Source organism: Cupressus sempervirens, chromosome 6 (genome assembly GCF_028749045.1).
Source record: "Cupressus sempervirens isolate cs-2001-9-10 chromosome 6, ASM2874904v1, whole genome shotgun sequence".
In the NCBI taxonomy this organism is placed as follows: domain Eukaryota; kingdom Viridiplantae; phylum Streptophyta; class Pinopsida; order Cupressales; family Cupressaceae; genus Cupressus; species Cupressus sempervirens.
The window spans coordinates 37,802,051-37,819,754 of record NC_143123.1 but is presented as its reverse complement, the minus strand read 5'-3'; the positions used below and the strand labels follow the sequence as shown (position 1 = coordinate 37,819,754).

General features: G+C 34.1%; 1 pseudogene; it reads left to right on the top strand.

The window, feature by feature from the left end:
* Positions 1 to 15,061, top strand: part of LOC149550989 (sulfate transporter 3.1-like) — a 28,166-nt pseudogene extending 13,105 nt beyond the window's left edge.
* Positions 15,062 to 17,704: the final 2,643 nt, after the last annotated feature.

Here is a 17,704-nt window from a genome sequence, read left to right as displayed (position 1 = left end):
ACATATTACATTATGCATCACATTCGTTATTTATGATTAGGTCACATTATTTGTTCATTGCATTAATCCATTAGATATCATAATCATTACATTTAGTGACATAGACACCATGATACATCTAACACAAAGCATATATTAAATCCATACATGTGAAATAACAAAATGCATACATCACCATCATATAGGACCTACATCATCCACACATTAGTCATCATATATGCATCATAGGAAGTATTATGTCACATCACACACATCCTGCATCACCAATGTCAGTAACAACATCGTAACATCATGCATCACATATAGTACTCATAAAAATCTTATAAAAACAAGCATTATAAACATCCATAAAATACCATCATGCATACACATTTAGGATCATTGAATCATCTCATATATCAAAAAAATAAGTGTCCATGTACAATCCATATACAAAAAGAATCATGTAGCACATCGTGCATAATGCATCATGAAAAACTTGCTGCATTTGCATCTACCTCACTATGTCAAAACTGATCACTCTAGGTATCATGTGCCTGGCTATGAGGGCCCTACCCCTTCTATACCCCCTCCTCGTGGAGGTCTTCCCTGTCCAACTAATGACTCTGATCTCTTTTGGCCACCTGTGACCCATGAGTCGGATGCCTCCCAAAATTTTGGTTTTCGTTGCTCTGCTAGCACGACCTTAAGATACAATGACCTATAGAAGACCGCCTCTCACACAACTTGTGCCTCATGCTAATGTGTATTTAGGGCCTCCTGCATCACTATAACCATCCCTCCTCCCTAAACCATCTATTTGGCGATGTCTTGCTACCTATGATACTCATCCATTTGACGTTGAAGAGTCTCTCTATCTACTTGGAGGGAGGCCACATCCTGTCACAGAGTGTCTAACTCTGTTAGCTCCACTGCATCTGCATGGATGGTGAGATCACTAAACTCACCAGCATCTATCCTCACCTATAGAGCTTTCAAGGCCTCATATGCATTATTTATCCTGGCTGGCTCTACCTATATCTCAACTTGTAACCTGACAATCTCTGCTTGTACATGCGCAATTCAGATACTCTTAGCCACTACCTCCCCCTGTAGATGAGCAACCTTGGTCTAGAGGCTATCTCGCTCAACCCTCATTGTATTTGCATCCCCCTATTGAGGTGGCCCCTATGGTACCTATGGCCCCGGCTACGATCCATCCCTTAGTGGTGGTCCTATTGGTGCCGACATTCTTTGCTAACGAACTTGTTGTCGTGGCGGACCCTGCTATAGTCCCTACCCTAGTGGTGGCTCTGCTGCTACCTCTCCCCCATCTCCCCCTCCAACCCCATATCTCCCCCTCCAGCCCCATCTCCCTTGCCTCATACCTGCTTTACTGGTGGAGGCACTCTTAACACTGTCAATCTCAATGACTGATGAGTTTCCCGCCACTGTGTATATGCTAGTGTCATGCCTGCATCTCCCTGGTTCTTCCCATGTACCCATGGCACTGGCTGCATGCCATGCCATGAAGCCCTAGCTAATCTTAAAGTGGTCCCGAATCCCCATAATTTATCATACTTTTAGGATACCACTAGATATAGGAATCTATTCGGCACAACGTCATGAATCTAACCAAACTATCGCTGCATGCTAGAGGGCATCTACCACATGAGTATGTGCATTGTCTAGTTGATCAACCAATAGTCTGACTGAGCATACTGCAAGTAGAGTTGATCCTTAGCATCGTCCTCTCCACATGCAAGCAGTATGGCTCCCTAACGCTCATTGTTTGCATACAATGTCCAATCAAACATGATGATCTCATCAAAGCATCGTCGATAGAATCATATCACCTTAGTAGACATGTACTAGATAGGTGGTTTGTAATGACATGCGTATGAATCCCTGGGCTATCATGTCTCCCATCAAGTAATAGGTCATGTAATGCCTGTATGCTCCCAAGACCATACCATTAATGGAGTCAATCCTGGACCTATGGTCCTCTACGTCCTGTAGGCACACATATGTAAATCATAGTACAACTGAGCCAAGATGGTGTGGCCCCGACATGACCCTGTGACATCGTCTTGTAGTATAGTGCTAAGAACTCACTCCTGTCCAATCAAAATTCCATGTCCAACATGGTCCAGTACTATCCTCCATATAAGTGAAGCCAAGTAGAGGGCTAGTTGTGGCAATCTCTTCTCTAATGCCCCTCTCCATGTTAGCCACAATCGCTAAATCAGTAATTTTTATCTCCTCCATCCAAAACACTCCCACATATATGGATCTACCCCCTCTAGCACATACTTTGGGTATCTACCGTAAAACAACACTATCAATATCTGCTATACGTCCAACAAGGTGACTGTCGCCTCTCTTGTAGGCAGATGGAAACTAGAGGTTGATGTATGCCACCGCTCTATTAGTTCTAAAAGTTGTACTGAGTGTGCCCTCGGGTCTGGCCACTTGTGGGCATGCTCAAGTCCACATAGCCACATGTGTCCCCATTCTACCTCTATGAGTCTCTCCCCTAGCACCATCATCATTGGATAATGCTCCCATGATCAAAATGTCACTATCACCATCTACAACATAGACATGCAATAATCAGTATACCATTTGTTTCCTATTCTTTTTCTTTATCTTAGCATGGGGCATCATGCTCTATCCACCCCACTAATCATCCCTATCACCCAAATCCACTGATTTGTCCAAATCAACGGAGATGCCAATCCACATAGACATGGATTAGTAGAGGCAAAAAATTGTGGAGACATTGATTTAGCATCTCTGGTAGCTTCATAGACTTTGGTTTTCATGCATGTAGATGATGTATTGTTACCTGTGGAGACAACAACATGGAGATCGTCGTCTTCGACCTATCTCTGACCTGATCCCTCCCCCTTTCGTCATCTGTGCAGACGACAGGATGTACCCTGTTGTCTTCAAAGATGACAAGATTTATCATGTCATCTCTATAGAGATGATTTCCCTACTTCATCATCTTTGTAGATGATGGAGCAAAGCTATCATCTCCAACCTGACCTAGTTTTTCCCTTGTTTCCCACCTAATAAATGCATATTTTAAGTGCATAATTGAAAATTTGACAAGTTGGGATAGTAAACTTATTGGTGGTCCCATGTCGACTGGTCTCTAGTGCACCCGAACGTGCTCTCCAACCTATAATTTCTTGATCAGATCCATCTTTCGATATGGTTCTCTACTCTTCACATGTGTAAATGACTCTTTCATGAGCCCCTTGGAGGCTTATATAGGCCCTTTGAGGTCCCCTTTTGAGCTCATACCCATTCCTTGGCCATGCTTACCCCCAAGTTATGCAAAATGTTGTTCTATGTCTTTTTCCTACCCTTTCTTTTCTTCTGAGGTCTTTTTCACAAAAATTGCACAAATTTTATTTTTTGCTCTATTTTCACGAGGGGGCACCCTCCTCCCCTATCATTGCTGCAACACAACATCTAAGACTCCTATCCTCTTTGGGGCAACCTACATTTTTTTTTCTTTAATATAATGTCGTCCGGACATCACATCAAAGAGGGCAAAATGTAGACGCTTAAAATTGTCCCAAGCTCTATATTAATTTATTTAATATTTCCTTTGACATTATAATTGATTATTTATTAATTAATTATATTTATCATATTCTTCTACTTATTTAATTAAATAGGCTCACTTCCCTAATGTATTTAAATTTAATTTAAATGCATCCCCTCTACTATATTAAATTTATTTAATTCATAATGCTCCATAAATCCTCTTTTAAATAAATTTCAATTTATTTAATTCCCTCTACTTTATTAAATTACATAATCCCGTGATTAAGTTAAATCTTATTTAATTTAATCTTAATCTCATCCTAAAACCTAGTCTACACCCATCACTGTCATCCTTCTAAGTCTACCCATTAGTTAATCCCACTTAATTAATCCTAAACACCTTTTAGTCCCTAAGTGTTTTCTCACACATTTGTGAGCAACTCAAGCTCCAAGAAAGCCTCCCTTTTATTATTTTATTCAAAAGTCTCTTACACTCTTACACACTTGTCCCTCTTTCCTTTCTCTAAGGTTGTTCACATACATGTGAGCAAACCTTGAGCCATCTCTCTCTCAAAAAAGGCTTACGTTGACCTTTGCATGGCTTGTATCCTTAGCCCATGCGTCTCCCTTGTGGCACCTATATGGAAGCCATGTAGATGCCACCTCCCTAAGGCCTCTCTCAAGCATTTCTCATCTCTCTCATTTGCATTGTTATCATGCTAGTACATTTCAAGAGCTCTTAATGATTTTATGCATTGTTACTAACTCTTTGGTAGTTAGATTTCATTTCTTGAATTAATAATCTAGTTTACTTTCATGCATTCATCTCCATTTCCTAGAATGTTTTAAGAGTGGCTTCTCCCATAGCCTCCTCTTGAAGCATTCCTCACTCACCTAGCTTAGGTTCATATCTCATTCTCATACATTCATCATTGAAGGGATTCATTCAATCATTGTGTTTGGGAGAGCACATCCACATCCCTCCAACTAGAGCACACCAACAAGGTTCACACAGATGTCTTGGTGAGCTGCTCCAAGGTTGTGTGGGACTCATATATATCAGTTGTTTAGCTTAGTAAAATGCAAGTATTTGTAGTTGTTTATTGTTTAAATGTTGATATATGAACATGTCTAACTAATGTTTGTCTTGTTTGAGTGTGCTCCTAATAGGTAGGTTTTTCATATGAAAACTCAATATCAGTTTGTAGTGGTTTTGAGTTTCAAGGGATTATGAATTGTAATTGATTTGCTTTATTATATAATAATGGTGAACTTTGTACATTTGGTGGATGTAGCTTGAAATTGGGTGAACCATGTCATGTCATATTGTGAAATTTCTCTTTGTTTCTCTTCCTATTACTTTTTAGTTAAATTTACATTTAGTTGTTAGATATTTACCTTATAACCTTAACAAGTGGTATCAAAGTGAGGTGTATCTACTTATCCTCTACAATAAGGTTTCATAATTGAGTAGGAGAAATGGTAGATAAGGAAATTTAAAGATCAAGAAGTTTAAAGGGCTATACTTTCAGTTGTGGAAAATGCAAATGGAAGACTAACTCTATCAAAAGGATTTATGGTGATCATTAGAAGGAAAATCCAATAAAGTCACAACTATGTCTAATGAGGAATGGACTATTTTGGATAGAAAGACACAATACTCATTTATTTCTCATATAATTAGTAACATTTAATATTACAAAAGCAAATATAACTCAAGAGTTTATGGAAATCCTAGCAAAGTTATATTAAAAGCCTTCCACTTTGGATAAGGTATTTCTTATGAAGCATTTATTTAATATGAAAATTGTATAAGGTGAGTTAATTGGTGAACATTTAAATGAGTTTAATAGGATTATTAATCAATTATATTTTATAGACATCAATTTTGTTAAAAAAATAGATTTCCTTTGATTTTATTCTCTTTGCCTAAAAGTTAGAATGACTTAGTAATGGTTGTTAGCAACTTTATTTCTATTCCAACTATTCTAAATTTTAATGATGTTGGCTATAATGCCCCACCAGGGAACCTAAGAGAAATTAACCTATAATGTCACTAACTTTATTATTTTTTAAAAATTAAAACAATCAAGAGATACAAAACGAAAGCAATAACTCACATACATACATAAGCAATACAATAGCAGTTACATATCTCAAGGGTTCCATAACATTGAATCACACACATATAAGTTTTATTAAGATTAAATCTGATAAGTAAACAAAGTCCATGTCATAGAATAACGATAGGTACAAAATCACATGAAAGAATATACAAGTACATAAGATGACATATGGAATAATCATAATGCATACTCATCCTCTGCACACATTGCAGGGTATAAAATACTAAAAGAATATACATCATGATAAGACACAACATCCCATAGGATCTCAAATAATTAAAGTACAATATACCAAAATATGACTATAAAACATAATCACAAGACAAGAAGAATAAAACAACTACACAAGGTACATCCAACATCAACATCCAACTGTCAAATCTCAATGGTATAAGAAACACTACCACCTAACATCATGGAACCTAAATTACCCACTCCCACCATGCTGAGGAGATAATCCTAAGTCCCAAATAGATAACAATCCAAAAGTCATAACAAGAATCTAGGTCAATGAATCTTAATAGCAATCTATCTCAAAAGTACCAAGTGCAAAAGTAATATCTAATCCTAGAGGCAACAAAGACATGTAGGAACCCTAATATGCATTTGGAAAAGTGTCATCGCATGAGTCCACTCTAAGGTTATTCTAACAGTCACTCTAAACTCCAGTCCTCTAGTGACTCTATGCGGCATCAATATCCTTTCTACTCCCATCCTAGACTATACTAGCACTCGAGGCATGGGCGAGGTAATACACTGACTCTTGCTAATTTATTTTAACCCCACTAATGAAATGTTATCACTTATTAATACAACTTATAATGGGTTACCCCGAGAACCTCTTCAGGGCTCTGACCTCCTTTGCAAGCCACTTCCCAACATACACATAGATAACCTACCCTAAGCTCATAAAAAGTATAGCTCATTAAATCACAATATTCAACTCAGTCTTATACAAGCAACTAGAAAGCACCAATAGATAATTGATCGAAACCTAATAGGTTACACCAAGAAAATCACAATATTCACCTCAATCCTATATAAGCAATTGGAAAACACCAATAAATAACTGATCGAAAACCTCATAGGTTACACCAAGAAAATCATAATACATGAGCTTACCAAAAAAAAAACTTGATCTCATCACAAAAACATGTGAATATAATACATTGGTTGGGAATGAAATAGTCGTGACAAAACAACATCACATAGCAACATCGTAAAACCATCACTTCCTAAGCCTCTGGTAAACAATCCTATATGGCCAAACTACTAGGTATCCCCAAAAAACCCACAAGATAAAATATGACATTTCAACATACATTTAAAACAAGTGTATAGTCAGTTTATATATATATATATATATATATATATATATATATATATATATATATATATATATATAGAGAGAGAGAGAGAGAGAGAGAGAGAGAGAGAGAGAGAGAGAGAGAGATAGAGAGATTGATTTGCATCAAATTCAAGTTTTCATTTCATAATTGTTTCACACTTGGATAAAGGTTATCAATCATGCAATACTATCATGTTATTAATTTAAATATTCTTAAATCTTGAATGATTCAATTAATAACATAACTGTATATTATTAGTTTAAATCTTAATATCAATCTCATTTCTAAAATATTAATTTAACTTCTATTTAAGTCTACTATTAATATTTACTTTTTCTTTAATTTGTAATGCAACTTGAGAAACTCAAACTTGAAATTATAATTATAATTAAGCTATTTACAATTTATCTTATAATATTTTAAATATTCATAAGTAGATGATTATTTAGTTAACTCAAGTATAACTCTACTTAAAATATAGCCACGTCACAAATATATGTTTATTAACTTATAGCTCCACTTGCATTAATAAATATATAACAAGTTATAATCTAGTCAGAGTTTTAAAAAAGAATCAATATTTAAAAACGACTTATAAGAAAATAAATAGTATTTTTTAATTTAATTTTCAAAATAAATACAAAATATCTTTTTGATTTTATTTTTTTTAATTTCTGAAATTTATAATTAATCATATTTTTTTAGTTTTAATTTTTTTATATAAATAAATCTAAAAATTATATTATATTTTTATATTAAAAAAGATATGCAATTAGTATTTTTGCATGCCTTTGATCTCTCAAATCATGCAACCATAAATACTTAGTCTTTTATATTTAGTGTATTTGTTTTCACATGCATGTATAAGTTTAGCTACAACATGCTTTCCTCTCAATTAATCTTTTGCTTTTCCAATAAAATTAGCAATTTAATTATTTTAGAAATAAGAAGAATATTTATCTTTATTTAAGAAATTCATGATAATCACATGAAAAATTTAAAGTTCAAACCCTAGCTGTTTAATTTGTTGTTATCTTACAATTTTCTATAATTGAATTTTCCCTATATTAGAAAGGATTTTAAAAGAATACAATCATAATAATTGTTAGAAATATTAATCTTTTCTTGGATGAATTTAATTTGGGATATTCCAAGGATCCATACATGTAGTTTGTCCTATCGTACACATGTGGACGACATGTCATTTAAACTTGTCGTTTAGTCCACATGTGAGGACAACTAATTTTATAATTCCGTTTATTAAGGAATTTAGTTTATCCTCCTTAAGAAGATATTGACACTTTGCACACACTTATTATGAATGTGGCATTTAAATAGAAATGAGAGTTACACATGCGAACACATGCAACTCCTCTCTCATCTCTTTAAAAGAGATGCTTCTTTCTCTTTATTCAACACACATCACCTTGATGTTATTGTATTGAGCTATTTTGCTCCACCTCTCTCTCTCTCTCTCTCTGTGGGTATTTGCCTTCATTCACAATACTCAAAAGGGGTTTTCTTTGCTTTCCCCTTTCAAATCCTTGACTCCATTGTTGATCTACTTTGGTGTATGCTCTTGGATCTTGTTTATCTTATGGTAATATTATTTCTTGCTTAACTCACTTGGATTGTTTTCTTTTCCTTGCTCTAGCTTATCGTTTCTTACATGGTATCAGAGCTTGGTTATTAATCCTTGTTTTGAGTTTTAGTGTTGAAGGTTTCCATTTATTGGAGCACATCTTATTTGGAGACATTATTGAGCGAAAAAATTCTTGTTGTGGTTTTTTAGCTCATTCTAACATCTTGCGTATGCAGATTTTATTATTTTTATCATTTTTTTTGTATAACCCTCTTGGAAGGCTTGCCACCAAAGGGTATCTCTATTAAAAATTAAAAATAAATTTTGCTCTTGTTTTTGGAAGGCTTGCCGAAAAAACAAATAACATTAATCAATTCTTATTTTCGTAAGAATTTTTTATTTTATAGTGTGCAATTTTTGTTCAATATTTAAACTAAAATATTTTTTATTATTACTTTCCTAATATTTTCATTACAAGGAACACCTCGTTAATCATATTTGTGATTATATTTTTTATTCGTCTTACATTAATTGGTTAAAACCAATTCAAATCTTTGTAAAGAATTTAAACTTATTGTCATCTATATCTTTTTATTTTTATTTATTTTTTCTTTTAAAATATCTTATAGTATCTTTGTGGTTTCCTAATCTGCACTAAACCTTTCTCATATATTTTGTAGAATTTTTCCTTCTTTGTTTCCTGTTTTTCCTCCCTCCCCTTGGTTATTTAAGTCTACTTGCAATCCTTTGATTTTTTGCATTTCATTCTTTTTCTTTTTTTTTTTGTTAAGATTTTTTGTTATTCTCATCTCATTGTGTGAGCCTTCATGAGCTGTTGTTGTTGCCACTAGTACATTTGCACCTGTTTGTCTACCAAATTTTTTGACCAAAGCTATGAATCCTCCTTATTTTTTTGTTTTCATTCCCACGTTGGTCAAAAAAATAATATTTTCCTGCTTTGGTCAAAATTTTGACCAACTTGGGTCATAATAGATTTTTGACCAACAAATTTCTAATAAATATGCTCGAGCGCATGTTTCACGAGTTTAATAATTTTTTCATTTATGAACTTTGGTGATTTTGGATTTAGCTACTGGATTATGGATTATGGATCATCATTGGGCTAGATTATTGAGTTGCCCTTTGATTCTTGTTCGCGTGGTCTTCATAGCCAGACTCCTATTCGTGTGGCCTTCATAGCCAGATTCCTGTTTGCATGGTCTTTATAGCTAGATGTTCCTTGGGCCAGATCTGAAAGCATGACCCATTGACTCAGATAGATATCCATCCATCCAACATAATCCTTTTGGGGCTAAGTGATGGGTTCATTGGGGTTTCTCATACTGAACTTTGGTGATTTTGGATTAACTCTCGGGATTTCGAATTAGCTCTGGTGATTTCAACCATTTTTGCTTGTGCTAGTGCCTTTTTCAAACCCCACAATTCTTTAATCTTCTACAATGTGAGATTTCATGCCATAACTATGATTTGTATCTCACTCTCTATTGGTGCTGTTGGAAAATTTGCACAAGAACTCATTGTCTACTACATCTCCAACGGAAAAGACTGAGGCTACATGATTGTTTAGTTTTATGACAGCGGCGGAAAGGGTAATCATATAAGGCTTAGGATCCCATTTTTATTTTCTATGCCCTAGTTATATTCTTTCATGGTTTTGCGCTTGATTCACGAATAGGCAGAGAGGGCACAGGGGTAATTAGATGAGGCAAAGTCAGGGGCACATGGTAACGAGGCTTTCCTTTTATGTAATGTGGTGAATCAGACAAGTAAAATATTTCATTACCAACCTGTAAATCTCATGTGTTTTCATTTTTTAATGTTACATTTGTACATATATTAATTTTTTATTAGGGTGAAACCCTTTTTTTATTTTATAGTAGGTAAGTCAAAACAATGGAGCTATTCACTACGGGAAATTGTGATATTGTGGAAAGAAATAGAGTGTCGAGCAGTATACTCTATGGGAACCAACTACGGTCTATCTAAAGGTCAAATGTTGGTGATCACCTATTCAAGAAGCTACATGTTTTCCTTGGCACAAACATTTAGAAATCAGCGGGACAGTAACCCTAAATTGGCAAAGGGAAAATAAACATCTATATCTATAAGAGGTTAGAATCATAACCATTAAACTCTCTTTGAGACTTGATATTAATTTTTTAATTTGCAAGATGTTGGTAGCTATTTGACAGAGACTTTCCTTTGATTGAATGAAGAATTGGATGTTGGGTTTTTTGAAATAGTATCTTAAGTGTTTTCTTCCTTTTGTATTTGGAGAACTATGATCTTTTAAGATCTATAAAAAGTTCTTTAAATTTGTTTTGTACCCAACTTGACGACATATAATCATATAGAGAACTTGTATTACTTAGTGTGGAATAGGGAGGCCCATTATAGAGTTCCAATTGTTTCTTTGCTTTGCATTTGATTTGTATATATTTATACACGTTATGAGAGTAGAACACTAATGTTGGTGACCTAGATTTGTGTCAAATTGCTCCACTTTAGTTACACACCTCTTATAAATAGGAATATAGCTACATCAAGAAGGTTGCCCTCCTCGATCAAAGCATCAACATTTTGTATTTTTACTCTATTTTAGGTCTCCTGAATAATTTTTCTTTCTCCATTTGTGGTCCTAATATGGCTAAATGGAAAAAGAATGAATGAAAGCCAAAAATACTGTAGTGTAAAGTTGTGAACATAATTCAATAAGCATATCTTCTACTTAATTTATGGTCATATAAACATTAACTGTCTCATTTTCAAGGGAGATCCCATTTATATGATTAGTTATGGCATTGTTGTTTATTGGGTTTGGTATATTCTTTACACTGTCATTAATCTTTGGAAAAGGCCAAACAAAGATATAAGACCATGACTATCACCCTTATTAGATCATTGTTTCCTTCAAGGTTATTTCTCATGATACCATCATATATCATATTCTTAACTATCACATATCAATTAGTCATGTCAAATATCTTAATTTTATTGTATACTGCCTTGACTTGTAACTGAATCACTCTTTATGGTTTGTAATATGTTCTTCATGGTGATTATTTGGAGGTTCTACAATCTCTACTATTACTAGGACTTTCATCACATGCTTTTTTCCCGAGTCTTGATATTTGCACCCTAAAATTGTCCTTATAAGATTCCGCTCAACTTCATTATATAAAAAACCTAACTTGTAGGTACTAAAAACCAACTCTTTCTTATATTAACATTTAGTCATATACTATGGACTCTCAATGGCACCACTACTTGTAAGTCTGCCACATCCCCTAAACATCCACTATCACAAATCCTCTTTTTGAGGGATGTCAGTGGATTATTCTTTTTTCCTTGTCAAAGCTCATACAAAACCTCAGTAGGTTTTTATCTACCTATTGAATGATCTCCTTCATCGACACTCAATCATAGTGCTTTCCACTATTGTGCATTGATACATCATATTACAAAAGTTAGTCACTTATTTTTATATATTTTTTCATGGTATTAAAATCATAATGACTACTCCTTACAAATTTCATGCACTAGTACTGATTAGATGGTCACCATTATCATCAGTTGATAATATTTTCCACCTTTATGATTGTTTGGTCCTATAGGTCAAGCTTGTGTTGAGATGGCTGTCATGTAACGATCCTCTCTACCTCTGATTATTTGGCCTATAAGTGATCCTTGTTTTGAGATATGACTGTTCATAAACATTTTTTTTGTGTTGCCCTCCAAATTGTTGCTCCTCTAGCATTCAAAAATTAGTGTTTTGGCATGTTGTTCACTTGATCCATCTTGTTCTCAAGAAAATTTGTTTCTTAGTTGTGACCTTGATTGAAAAAAATGATGGGGCTCTTAAATTTTTCTCATAGCTTTGAATCTATGTTCCTTTCACCTCCATCACTCCTCACTTGCATGGTGCTTTCTGTTTGTATTGTGCTCTAGCAATCCTTCATGACTTCCTGTTGACTACTCCCTTATAGTGGTTTTACCTTTGATAGTCTTCCTAATGAACCACTTTAAGATTGTATATGGTTATTAAGAACAATTATGCCATCTTTTCTGGTCATTTAAGAGGAGCAACTCATGTCTAAGGAATCTATTATCGGGCATCAATCTTTTGATGCAACAATCACCCTAATTTTTGTGACAATACTAATATGCCATTTCTAGTTAAATACTGATAGCATAGTTTTGATGTGTTGAGCCACATCTAATGTTTTTGTTTGGCTTGAGCAGGTTGGTCATTTGAAAAGTGGGTTAAATCCAGTTACTATTAATGATTTTGTCTTTGATGGAAAATATCTAAAGACTATAGTAACAATAGGATTGATAAGTGGACTTGTCACACTCAGTGTAACCATTACTCCTCTCTTATTATATTTATGTACAATTGATTATTCATTTAGGTTGATCTGGGTGACATAAAAAACAAGAAGGAATAACAATTGGTAGAAGTTTTGGGCTCATTAAGAACTGCCATATTGATGGCAATAAGGAGATGATAGCCATTGGCATGATGAACATTATAGGTCCATGTTTCTCTTGCTACCTCACAACGGGTAAGTCTTTGGGCTTCTTATTTGTTTGGACTCCTAAAGCTTTAGGTTTTGAACTTCATATGCACTAAAGTTTTTGTGTTTTTAGTAATAAATAGCCTTGCTTCACTATACATGAGGTTTTTTCAGGTGTCTTTTCAAGGTCAACTGTAAACTTCAATGTTGGCTACAAGAAAATAGTAGCAAACATTGTGATGGCCATTAGAGTGATGTTAACTCTCCTCTTCTTGACTCCACTCTTTCACTGCACTCCTCTTGTAGTCCTTGCTTCCATTATAATTTCAGCCATGCTTGGCTTAATTGATATCCTTGGAGCTTATCATCTCTGGCAAGTGGACAAAATTGATTTCTTAGTCTGCATGGGAGCTTTTTTTGGAGTAGTCTTTAGAGATATTGAGATAGGTCTTATCATGGTGGTATGTTGATAATTCTTATTATTTCATTGCCAGGGACCCATGAAAAAAGAAGTATACATTACTTTTGTTTCGACAATTTTAGTTTTGAATTTAGTACCTCTTAAAATAAACTGGTAAAATAATTAATGAAGTGCTTGCTTTACTCAACAAAGTTTGCATCTTTTCATTGTAGGTGGTCATTTCTATATTGAGATTGATAATGATCATTTCAAGGCCTCGTACTGTAGCTCTTGGGAATATCCCAAACACCACAATATACAGAGATATTGAGTAGTATACGGATGGCATAAGAATTCCAGGAATTATCATTCTACGCATAGATTCTCCAATATATTTTGCCAACTCAAACTACTTAAGAGAAAGGTTAGTTATCTATTTATTAATCAAACATTGTAAATAACATCTTCAATAATCAATTCAGTTTAAATAATTTTTTAATCATTCATAGTAATGATTTACACCCACAAGTTTCCAATAAAACATAGTACATGATCCTACACATTTCATCTTCATAAAGTATATTTATAGAAAAAATGGTGATATCACACATATTTACATGCCATGATTTGCCATTGAGCATAGGTTGATGAGATGGATAGAGGATGAAAAGGATCTTCAGGTTAAAGAAGATATTTATAGTATGTTATTCTGAATATGTTCTGTAAGTTGTGAAATCCACCCATTTCTTCTACTTGCATAAATCTCATTATTTGTTATCACCCCATGAAAGAGTTGCCTTCAGATGAATCAATTCCCTAATTTGATATTTAGTGTCACGTGGGTTAGATTTAATTGACTTGTTTAAGTAGTTCATATGAAATTATATTAACTTTTTAAGCTTCATCTACCATTTTATGCGATTCTAAATTATCTACTTGCACAAATCAAAACATGTTTAACTAGTTCATATGAAAATATGTTAACTTTTTTAGCACAATATACCTTTTGATGGGGATTTTAGATGACCTAATAAACTCTACATACTCTGAATTTTGGCACATTGAGTTTGAACTACATTTAAATTATGCACTCCTCTATTTTCATTCTTGAAGCTGTGGCCAACATTGACACTGGTAGAATTAGAATGTTGCAAGAGCTTAAGAGGGTCCTTGATAACAAGCATCTTTAGGTGACAGATTATATTTATTTTTAACTTCAATTTATATATCAATGTTACAAGGTTCATGGAATTACATAAGAAACATACAATTGATTTTAAAGTTGGTAAATAAGTTTTTTCAAAAGAGACAATTTTTTCATAGGAGAAGTATGTCCTTATATAAGACAATATTCTACTTAGTTGAGCTTATATGGGTTTTTGCTAGCATTGGCCAATCCTGGTGTGAATTTGATGGAAAAATTCAATAAGGCAAAGTTTACAGAGTTTTTGGGCCAAAATTGGTTGTTTGTCACTGTTTCTAATGGTGTGAAAATCTGTAATTCGCTCCTAAATGCTCCTAAATAAGAAATGCATGGTGGTAAAGATGAACTAAATGTTCTTAATACAATAGCAGCTTGAGTGGTAAAACTTGATCCAAACTCAAAGGAAGATAATCTTTGAGACTTTTTAGTTTTTCTTTGTCTATTTGAAGACAAGGAAAGAAAATAGTTGAGATAACAAGCCACTCCAAAGCGTTACATTCAATTTTCATGGACCTTACCAGAAGATTGTTAGTGTAGTTTTTTAATTTCCTAGTGGGTTATTTATTTTTCCCTATATTGTTAGGTTTTTCCTATATTTTTAATAATCTTGCTTAGGTTAATAAAGCATGTCTTATTTAGAAAGTGATTGCGAGGTGTCACCTTCCTACATGTGAGCATCCATTAGCTATCTTAGGAAGATACTTTGCTATCTTTAGTTTGATAGACGGTTGCTCCTCATTGGTCAGTCTTGCCACCTCCTCCCTCTTCCTAGTTCATATAAGCATGCTACCTGACTTGTATTTGTAATCAATTTCTTTTGCATCCTCTTAATGCTATTTTTCTTCCAGCATTTGCATTACTCTCTTGGAGACTAACTTTATGTTGCTATTTTGATTTTGTATCATTTGCATTCATACTTTAGATAACTATTCTTTGCACTAATTTTTTAGGTTATCAATGTTTTCAGATTCTAACATGGTATCAAAGCTTTTCTATGTGCAAGAGTAGATTTTAGTTTCCTCATTTGAGAGATTGGTGTGGGGGGGGGGGGGGTGAGGGGCATTGATAAATCTCATTGTAGTTTTTTGAAAAACAAAGTATGCTCTTCTCTTGCATCTTTGGATGATCTTGAGAATCAGAAAAGTTTTGACAAAAATATTTTTAATCTCTGGGGTTTCAATCTCAAATCTGACAACCAACATACATATTTGAAGTTTTCAATCAGTATTGCAAGTTCCAGCATGCCATTGATGGACTTAGGAAGTTGATTCAACATTTGCAATCTTTTGGTTGTTGGGGTCATTTATTGGTTTTTAGAGCCATTTTTTATTGTTAAAGGTGTTTGATTTACACTATAGCTACGTCTTTTGTACATTAGAAAACAAAAATGCTTTATGGGTTTTGTTTGCAGCACCAAAAAACCATATGGGTATCTTTTAGTTTTTGCATGCAAGCTGTATATTTTTAAAAATTAGGCACGAAAAGCCATAGCCATACCCCTCTCCATTGGCAGTTGCAAATTTGAATATAGTTTTCAAATGCCTCGTTCTTGCTCATACAAACTCTGATTTCAACAATTCTTGTTATGACCTTGGCTATTTTTTTGTGCTCTATCCACTAGTGGAGTTGGTTTTTTATTTTCATGCATAAATCTTCCATAAATTGCAAATTCTCAGCCATGACTGTGCATAGTTCTCATTTTGGAAACTTCAGAGGATCATAACTTTCTCATATGACCTTGTATCGAGGCGATTCTTTTTTGTTAAGTGCATGATTTTTTGAGTAGATCGCAATGGTGCTATTTGTTTCCTTGATTATTGTGCCCAAGTTTCACTTTCAGCATATGCTCTTCATGAGGGTTTGTAATGCATTGAAATCAAGAGCACTAAATATTTATTTCTAGTGGTAGTTGTAAATACACTAAAATAAAGTGCCAAATCATATTTCTTTTGGGGGGTTCTTTGATTGGGTAAAAAGGAGGGGCATTGTCGTGGCTGGGTTCTCTTTTTTTTGGCATTTCTTCTATGCATTTCTTCACCATGGATCAAACAAATATGGTCATCCTAACTCCATACAATTGCTTTGAGTGGAAATCACACATGACGATTCACTTAAGGAAAGCTGGATTAAATAAGATAACTATGAGACTTGAAACTGAACCTAATAAAGATGAAGATAAGCCTAAGTGGTTTAACAAATGTAATGAGCCATATGGAACATTGTGTTTGTATGTTTCTCCTGATTTGCTATTTCACACTGAATCTTTGGATACACCAAATGAAATATGGTTAATGCTTGAAACACTATTTGGCACACAAGATTCAATGAGGGGTCGTATGTTGGAAAATGAACTAATTAGTTTAAGTCCATGCAATTTCAACACAATCCAAGATTTCATCACTAAATTGAAGTCATTAAGGCTGCAATTAAAACAATGTGGAATTGAAAAGAAAGATGAACAACTGATTCTTAGTATTCTCTCTAAGCTAAGTTCAGAATTTTTTGTGTTTGTATCTACCTTCTATGCTACTAAGGGTGCACTTGGTACTCAATTCACCATGCTATCCTTAGATGATTTTGTTGTCAATCTCACTCAAGAATAGCACAAGCTAATCCAGATGCACACTCTTAGGTCCTCTAAGTCACATGCCTTGGCTGCCAACCAAGGCACAAAAGAACAAAAAGGACAAAGTAGTAACAAAAATAGTAAGGATGAGAAACAAAAAAAATAGTGAGGACAAGAAGGATCAGATATTGGCTGATTCAAAAGCAACTATTGATACACCATCTTCCAAGGGCGATAAGCCTAAGAAAGAAAAGGTCAAATGTGCCTATTGTAAAAGACCTAGTCATGATGAACATAAATGTTTGAAGAAACAAATTGATCACTTGACATACATTCTTGAGAAGAATAATATCAGTGTTCCTGAGTCTATCAAACAAAGTTCAAATAAAGGGTCTAACT